Source organism: Gymnodraco acuticeps, unplaced genomic scaffold, assembly GCF_902827175.1.
Source record: "Gymnodraco acuticeps unplaced genomic scaffold, fGymAcu1.1, whole genome shotgun sequence".
NCBI lineage: Eukaryota > Metazoa > Chordata > Actinopteri > Perciformes > Bathydraconidae > Gymnodraco > Gymnodraco acuticeps.
In genome coordinates this window covers 282006-291012 of record NW_022991177.1, presented here as the reverse complement: position 1 = coordinate 291012, position 9007 = coordinate 282006, and positions in this window count along the sequence as shown.

Sequence of the window (9007 nt, the reverse complement as noted above, 5' to 3'; positions counted from 1 at the left end):
CCTCTGAACAAAAACCTTCCAACAACATCAATAATCTCACAAAGACAGACAGAAAAACCAGAACTTAAATGCACACAAGACTAATCACACAAACAAGACACAGGTGAGGAGGGAGGAGAAAACACAGGGGCACCAGGTGAACACAATCAGGAAATCAGGTAGGAGGGAACACAGAGACAGGAAGCAACAGGCAAGACGGGGGGTGAACACAGAGACAGGAAACCAAAGACAGAACTAGACATGGCAAAAACACAACACAGACAGATCGTGACAGTTACCTTGTCCATTTCAACTGAGGGCTTGAAAAATTAACTTGTGTCCAAATAGTATGCCACATTTTCTGATGCTTTACAACCAGTGTAAGAGCAACATTTCTGAAGTTGTGAGCATTTCTAATGGCCCGTTTAAAGAATTTGTGCTTTCCCTCGAAACGCATTGTCCAGACATCTGAAAGCAGACCGAATGCCTTAATCAGCTGAGGATAATGCTCAATGAAGTGGTGTTTTGGACGTAATCTCAAATCAGGGAATGTAGTTTGCAACAGTTCTCTGTGTTCTGATACTTTGCAATCAAGGAAGTGTATTGACTCTTCAGTGTGCCTTGTTGCTACAGCCAACTCAACAATGTCTTTAAGGAGCATCAGAATGTTCCATGCATTGTCCCCTGCAGGTACTTTATGACCAATGTGAAGTGGGAGCAGTCTGATTAGAGCCCAGTTCTCATGGCCATTTCCACCTATGGTCCCTTTAGTAGAGAAGCCACGTGCAATAGGCTGTGGCTGATCAGTTTTACCATTAAAAGCATATGCAAAGGATTTGATTGCAAGGTTCAGTGTTTCTAAGGTGAAATATTTCTTAGAAATCAGGTCTGAAAGGCAGAGCGATAACTCAACAGGAACAATGCCTTCAAAAAGATCATGCAGGATGTCAGGAGGGTAACCGCGAACAACATGAAAGTGCTTCAGACTGTCTGTCAACACACATCCTCGTTTCACACCATACTTTCTAGCCATAGTGGGATCCTGCTTTACCTCCTGCACTTGCCGGTTGTGAGTGTCTTTATTTCAGAGTTCAAAGTTGCCTGAAGTTACTTCCTTGTCTTGGATCTGGCTCCTCGTCGCCATGCAGAACCTGCAGGACCTGTCCACTGCAAAGCTCTCGAAGAATCCTGCCAGTGAATGAGCAGCCAAGTTATTAGTAGCCACATATAACACTGTGCCTTTGACACATGCTCCCATCTTCTCAATATAAACACCGTCTTGCCCCAAAGAAAGCAGATCTTGGATGAGAGGATGGAGCATTTTAGCATAGCCATATGTTTTTACATCAGTGGCTTTACACAAAAGAGCAAGCTGAATGGAGTGGAGTGTGGACCTGTATTTTGATGGCACATTAGCTATCACCCAATACACTGCAGTCATTTTGTGTTTTTTTCTAGATGTTCCTAACGGATTGGACACTTCAAAATCATCTATGTAAAGTCCTACAGCGATTTTGAACTCCTCCCCTTTAAGGAAGTCATTTTCTTTACAGTATGAACCATCTCTGTATGTACTGTACTCATGTGGCACATGCTTTTGTACTGGAAGAGCTTTGTCTAAAAATGTCTGCCCTGTTCAACATTTTCTGTAGCATTGCATGTAGAGGAACATATACAGTACCAGACTTTTTTCTCTATCAATAATGTACTCCACTGGCCTAACCACTGTAAAGTTTTTGCTCACATATGCTGCTGTCCTTTTAGTGGTTGATAAGGAGCCATCCTTGTTAAAATTGCTACAACCGGAGAGACACTTGTTTATTATCTGGCTGGCTCGCGCTGATGCGCTACGACACGCCATCTTTTTGCATCCCCCAATGAGATAACCTAAAAGGAGGAGCATCTGACCACAGCTCCTCCTGTTTTGTTTTTGCATGTAAGCCTGTTCTGTCTTTGGGTCGGTCTCTTTTTCTCCTGCCGTCAAGATGATAAGGTTCTCCCGGCATTTGGACCAGAGCAGGGGCTGGGCCCACCCCTTTGAGAAGTGTATTTGTATTCTTACCGTTTATCATTAAAACAGATTATTGTTTAACCCTGTATCTGGTGCTTTGAATTCCTTCCTTTATGATTTTACAAGATGCTCACCAAACGAACACGCGGAGCCGAGGTGTGTTTTAAAACCACTCTGACTCCAACAAGTGGCGACCTCCGACGTTTGGGAGTGGGGTTTCGAAGGAAGGAGCAACAGCGACCGCATTGGGTCCAGGTGTCCGCACCAAGAATATCTTTGACAACTGACAACAGGGCCCTGACAACGAAAGAGGTAAAACAGATGCCTGTTTTATATCAAAAATCTGTGATTGGCTGAACTAAACTACATTTTAGAAGTTGTCAAGGACATTCATGGTGTTTTGGTTTTACGATATAATGCAATACATATTTTAGCATAGGTAGGTAAGTTATAAGATAAATAAAGCAACTGTTAAAAGCTTCGTAGATTTTTCAGAATCATATGGCTAAACTCGTTAGCTACAAGTGAAGCAGCGAAGTAGTTTCAGCGCCAGGTATTGAGTCTCTGGCGGCTGGAAGGGTATAAGAGTCCCTAGCTTAGTGGAGATATTGGCCCTGTCTCAGGTCGACTATTTTCACCGGAAGTTGATTTGTCTGTGCCATCTTGAGTAGCGTCCCATGGCTCTTATTTCTGCCGGAGGACCGAGGATCGAGGAGCGAGGAGCGATAATGGAGGAGCTATAACCGAGGAACCACCAGACCATCCTCCGATGAAATCCTCAGACACTCGCCCCGCCCCCTTACTGTGTATCGCTCACTGATTGGACGATGCAGTGCATGCACTGATCTGATGCTTCTTGACATGAGAGCAGTTTCCCAGCGGAGTGAAGAAAACACATGAACCTCACGGGAGTCACTCCTCAGTTTATACTGTGTTTTGTTTCAATTCATGTTTCATTTAGTTACAAATATGTGATATATCTGAACAACAAAGTGCCAGGTTTTTCCCTTTAAACTGTGGGTTTTCTCTGGAAGTGTTTCCTTGTACGATGTGAGGGTCTAAGGATAGAGGGTGTCGTTTTTCTCATACTGATATTCTGAACAATCTGTGCTGTTGTATTTGCTGTAAAGTGTCTCTACTGTAGGCTATTTTTATTTTATGTACAGCACTTTGGCTCCACCAAAAATCGTTTATAAATGTGCTATATAAATAAAACTTGATTTGATTTGAAAGTGGTCAAAAATCATTTTATTCATATATTGGAAACATTTTCATGATCGCTTTTTTCGTTTTACATTTTCATTTATTGTCATTTCCATTCAGTCAGTCATTAAGTGCTATTAAAATGTTAATCTAACTGGGGTTTGATAGATAACATATCTCTTTTTCTTCTCTCAATTATTTTATTTCTTTTGTGCACTCTAATCAATATTAATCAAACTATTGTTCGTTTATACATTTTAAGAATGGCGTTTATCTTTTTTGAGAATGAGTTCTTATTTTATTTTATTTATTGGGGTCTACAACAGATGATACAAATGTTAGTGTCAGTAAATGTGTACTAACAGAGGCGGGGGGGTGTGTGCAAATAACGGGGACAGAGCTGCTGTCAGACGATCAGCTGTGCAGCGTCATCAAACGGACGTCGCTTCACGTGACGCTCCGGAGGAAAGGACGTCCCATTGCTCTTAAAACTAATTTCCCTGCTTCTCGTGGTTTCCTTGCGTCTCTCCATGCTTCCCTGATAGGAGGGACTAGATGCAGGGAAACGACGCAAGTGAGGGAAGCAAGGAATCCATTTAACCGACCTGAGACGCCCCGTCTCAGGTCGGTTAAATGGATTGAGTTCTCACAGGCTGTACTTCCTGGGGGGGTCAAATGGTTGTATCGAGTCTCCATCCGTGACCAATCTGAATAATGCTTTCCAGTGTCATAGGTCGCTGCAGTTGGCATTATATGTAAAAAATCCAAGAGTAGAAACGCGAACTTCAAAAGCCATTGAAATTAACGGATTTCTCACTGTCTTTTTCTGTTGAGTTTAACGCCCATTCTGTTGAAAGAAATATTGCATCTTAAAAGCTGAACACACAGCGTGGAGGATATATTGATGTGCTTATGAATGAATACAATATATTATTGAACATACAATAGCCTTAGTCAGATAAAGAAATACGAAGTCATTCTTGTTTCAAGAAAGCCCCCCTTCCCCTGGAATGCCTGACAGCTCCAGCCGGGGTGTCTGTGAGAGTATCCCCCCCTTCTTTTTTCTCTCTCCTGTTTGCTCTCTTCTCTAATGCCTGAAAAATGGCTGCTGAGCGTTGCATTTAAAACAAGGAGTGAAAGATCAACGACTGATCTGAAGTTGGAGTGAATAACATTGAAAATTAATAGATCAATGTGTGATTTGAGGTGGTAGATATTGAAATAAATAAGAAACTATAATTTGTTGTTTTTAACACAGTTACGTCACATTGTGGTTTTTATGAGAAGTTTTGAGAACTGATTGTTACTATTGCATTGCATTGTGAATTTTGTGGTATTTGTCATTAACTGAGAATTTTACTTAATCATATTTCAGAGGAACTTAATTGCATACAGTAACGTTGAGGGAAGGTAAAAAGAGGTTTACTGAGTATATGAAGTACATGCAGGTTAAAGTTTGATTCAAATTCAATATAATAGTGGATTATTCCACCTAGATTACACATAGAAAGAGGAGAATTTATTAAACATTAGATAACAAACTCACTGTAAGAAATATATATTGTAATGTTATTTAGGAGTTGTATTGATCATACAACAGTGAGATAGGAAACTGAGAGCGCAAACAATTCACCACAATTGTGTTTTTAAGGTTGTGTAAGTTTGTCAGTCAGAGGGAAGCTGTTAATGTTGAAACATTACAGAGGTGCTGCACGAGGCTAAAAGCCATCTCACACGGTTTGATAACACATGGAGGTGATTGATGAGAGAAGCTTGCAGGGCCCAGGGAGAGAGGGAGAGAGGGAGAGAGGGAGAGAGAGAGAGACAAGGAACTATGATCAAATGATGGGAGATGAGATGTTGGGAACTTTAGGCACAGCTCTAAGTGTTATGAACTGGCTTGGGCTAGTTACATTTTTATTGAAGCCAGACTACAAGTCGTATGGTTTAATTTTTATTTGAACTCAGTCTCCAAGCAGTGTGGTTTGTATCCGCATGTGTTGAGTGTTCCCCTCCCCGGCCAGCAAGTTGGCATACTAGATGGTGGAATAGTTGGAGTAAAGATGTACACGAACAATGAGAGTAGAATAAGTTGTTTTGTTTTTCATGCTTTTCACCAAGGCTCATTTGAATGGTTATTGTTTTAATGTAGTGTTGTTTTGTGTTATATTTCTAAACTATAATGTACCCACACGCATGTGGTTTATTTGACACAGTTCATTTTAAAGTCAGCCACCTCATGGCTAGATCTCATCTCTGAGAGTCCATTGGGTTAATGAGTAAGAGGTCCTTTTGTTCTTCAGGCCACATGTCCAAAGTTATTTGACCCCATGAGGTCAAGAGTCATTCTGTTAGACCACAATCTTGTGAAAGACAGATCATTGTTCTTTTGTCACATTTTGAATTACATAAGATTTCATTTTGCTAAATCAATTTATCTATAAATGTTGTAGTTGGAGTTTGGTGTTTGCTAACATTTTTAGGAACGACATAGGCCTACACTTGGGTCAAATTACATTACTGTGATCTGATTAGTGTGCTCTGCAGGTTTACTATTGTTCTAACCAAGCAGTGGGATTTTTAAGTACAGGGAGGTTCTTTCATAGTGTGTGAGATATGCGATGCTGGAAACATGTAGGTGTTGAAAAACGTAGTTTGGGTAAATATGTCACAATGGATGAAACGATTATTAGAGGGAGTTTTTGTAATATCATTAGTAGACATTAATTGTGTTGTTTAGATGGCAGTTAACTACTGACACCAATAGTATGATTAGAAAGAGACAGAGTGGAAAGGGTTGGATTTATTTAACCTCAGTGTGCTAGAATTGCCTATCCCAACCAGGAGACTGCTCCTTCTCAATAGTCCAGACAGAGAACCAGAGCTGAACCAACAACAACAATAAGAACTGCATCCAGAACAATCTCCACCTGTGGCATCCAGAACCAAACAGCATGCTGACAGGCAGAGATCTACTCTCATCAGTCCCCCAGCAGGGCATGAAGTTCCAAGCTGAGCCACGAGATTTGGCACAAGAGCAAAGTGTGGGACATGAGAGCAGAATCCGCCCTCCATAAAGCAGCAGAGAGACTGTGAAGGAGGAGATGAAATGCAAAGACAAAAACCGCGGCATGATGGGGGCTGCAGATGTAGCTGGACAGATGGCTGCCTCAAAGACTTACAGCAAACGGATTCAACAGCTGATGGATAAAGGGGGAGGAGTCAGAATCAGAGGAGATGGTCGAGCAGAATGTCACGGTGGCCGGGGTCGCGGCTTGAGATAAACCAGAGGAGAGGAGAAGGGAATCAACGGGAATGAGTGAGTTTACACATAAACACACTTATTATAAGCGCACATTTAAAGAACTTGAATTGACTTGATAAATAAAGTGAAGAAAAAAGTTATATTAACCATGAATTAATCAATTGGTAAATTAAAAATAGCAGTAAAGAGGAAACTATTAAAGTAAAATGAGAATCATCCTAAAACACACTGAGGGATAAAGGGGGAGACATGACAGAGTAGAACCATATGCTTCAATCTTTTCATCATGTTAACAAATTATTCTTCAAGAGATTTTTATTCACCTGTGAATAAAGTACTGATCTCATTTGTTACAATATTGATCACCATTAAAAGGGTAATTTTAGGAACCACTCTATAAGACAAATCTTTATTTGTATGGATAAGGCTAAAGGGAGAGCTGGTGCCAAGCCAAATATAGTATTCCAATCTATAAAGTATTGAGTTCACCATTGTGCCATAGTTATTACCATAGGATAAAGTAGGGAGTAATTGTCGCATGTTCGGACACCCGGGGTTCCACACACTGCTAAAGAGTTTAACATTGTTTTTTAGGTAGACCAGAATTGAAGATAAATGCGTATAATGACCTATGAAAAGCTACACAGATCCTAGTAATGGTTTGACTCAAGATAATAATTATGTGCACAAGTTTCTGAAATAGATCTATTAGACATTTTAATATAGATTAGGTGTTAATGAACTGCAGTAGTAGTACAATAAGAAAGTGAAATGTTTTGGCTAACACTTTTCAGGGAATGTGGGAAACAGCTGTTCCAATGAAAAGTTAGAGATATCTGGAAAATTATAGTTGTAATTTTGAATTAATAAATGATGGCGCTCCATATATACAGATGTTTGTAGACAAAGGATACTGGCCTATGCTGAAATATCAAAGTCTTTGCAGAGCACGACACGTGGCCAAAAAGACTGAGACCAAATTACCTTTGACCCTGACCGACAGTGTAACTTGAGAAGGCACTGTCAATGACTGACTCTGGGGTGTACCTGACCAAACTTGACTTTACAACCTGACAGTGTGAGTGTGAGTGTATGTCTGCATGTGATCAGTGCAACTGCATGATTTAAAACAATGACTAATCAAGCATGCTTTTGGACTAACACATTTTTCTGGGGCTCTGTGGGAAATGAGAGGGTTCCTGCAATCCCACAAAATTGGAAAACCGCACTTGTGACCCGTTTCTAATGTGATATTTCACTCCCACAGGAGGTGGCAGTGTGCAGAATGTGGAACTCAAACTAAAACATGAAGATTCTGTTTCTTTTAGGACTGAAAGATGGAGAGAAACACTTCATTTCACTGGAGTGTTTACTGTGGAAATGATGGATATACATTTGGGAATGATGTTTGGTATTTTCATATAATCCATTATTACCTGAAGGTTTTCTTCCCATACAAGATTTTGGTTACACATGAGTTCATGTGTAAAAAGGGGGAGAGTAAACTTCACAATGTACATTTTTCATTTAGGGACTGACAGGAACCTGCTGCCCCAACTCGATTGTTCAATCTGACCATTGATTGACAGTTTTAGAATTGACCTGCTCCATATCTGGGGATAAGATACTGTTTGATGGATGTTGACATGTTTCTAATATTGATTGAGTTATAACAGGTAACACAGATGCAGAATCAGTGGCCAAGGGGCTACTGTGAGAGATGTAACTCCAGAATGGAATACTGAAGAAGTTGACCTGTGAGTAATGTTTCAACAGGTATTAAAGTAACTGAGGTTTGAAATGTAGAAAGAACATATTACAGTTAAAGCTAAAACATAGTAATGTAATGAGACAGAATTTAATTTAGACAACATCATGTAACTAGCCTGGTAAAGAAGTAAAAGCCATAGACTTTATTGTTTAGGTCATTATGGGGATATACATTTCATCTAAATTCATAATAGGAAGACATTTGATGACAGTTTGTTGGAATTCTGTATTCATTTTTTCAGCGTGATAATATCTAAGCACTGACAGGTAGAAGCAGTATCACCAGGAAATCATTCACTTTGTTAGTATCGTGATTTTGGTTGTTTTTGAGTCCATAACATTAGTGTGTTTCTTTACCAGAAACATTAGCAGTTCATATTATATTTAGATTTTAAATAGGATTTCATTTAAAAATAAACACGGATGCTTGTCAGAAATTCAGAGCTATTGAAATATGTTATTTAGTTTACCTAAAGATGTTGAGGTTCTTATTTAGTTGGCACAGTCCAAGTATTAAGATTCTGAAGCTGCACTGGCAGATAGGAGGTCTACAATTAATTTAGAAAACCTGTTCACAGACGTCTGTTGTTTTAAGACACCCCACCAACAGGCTCCAAGCGGCCTACGCAGTGGTGTGTCAAATAGCTGAGGGCCCAGGAGCCCTGAGCGTAGGCTTGAGGGATTTGTATCAGATTTCTCCACACAGGTTGCTGGCGCCAAAAGAGGGACGCAGGAGGCCGACACAGCGGAGTACGTCTGGCTGAAGGTCATCAGGACAA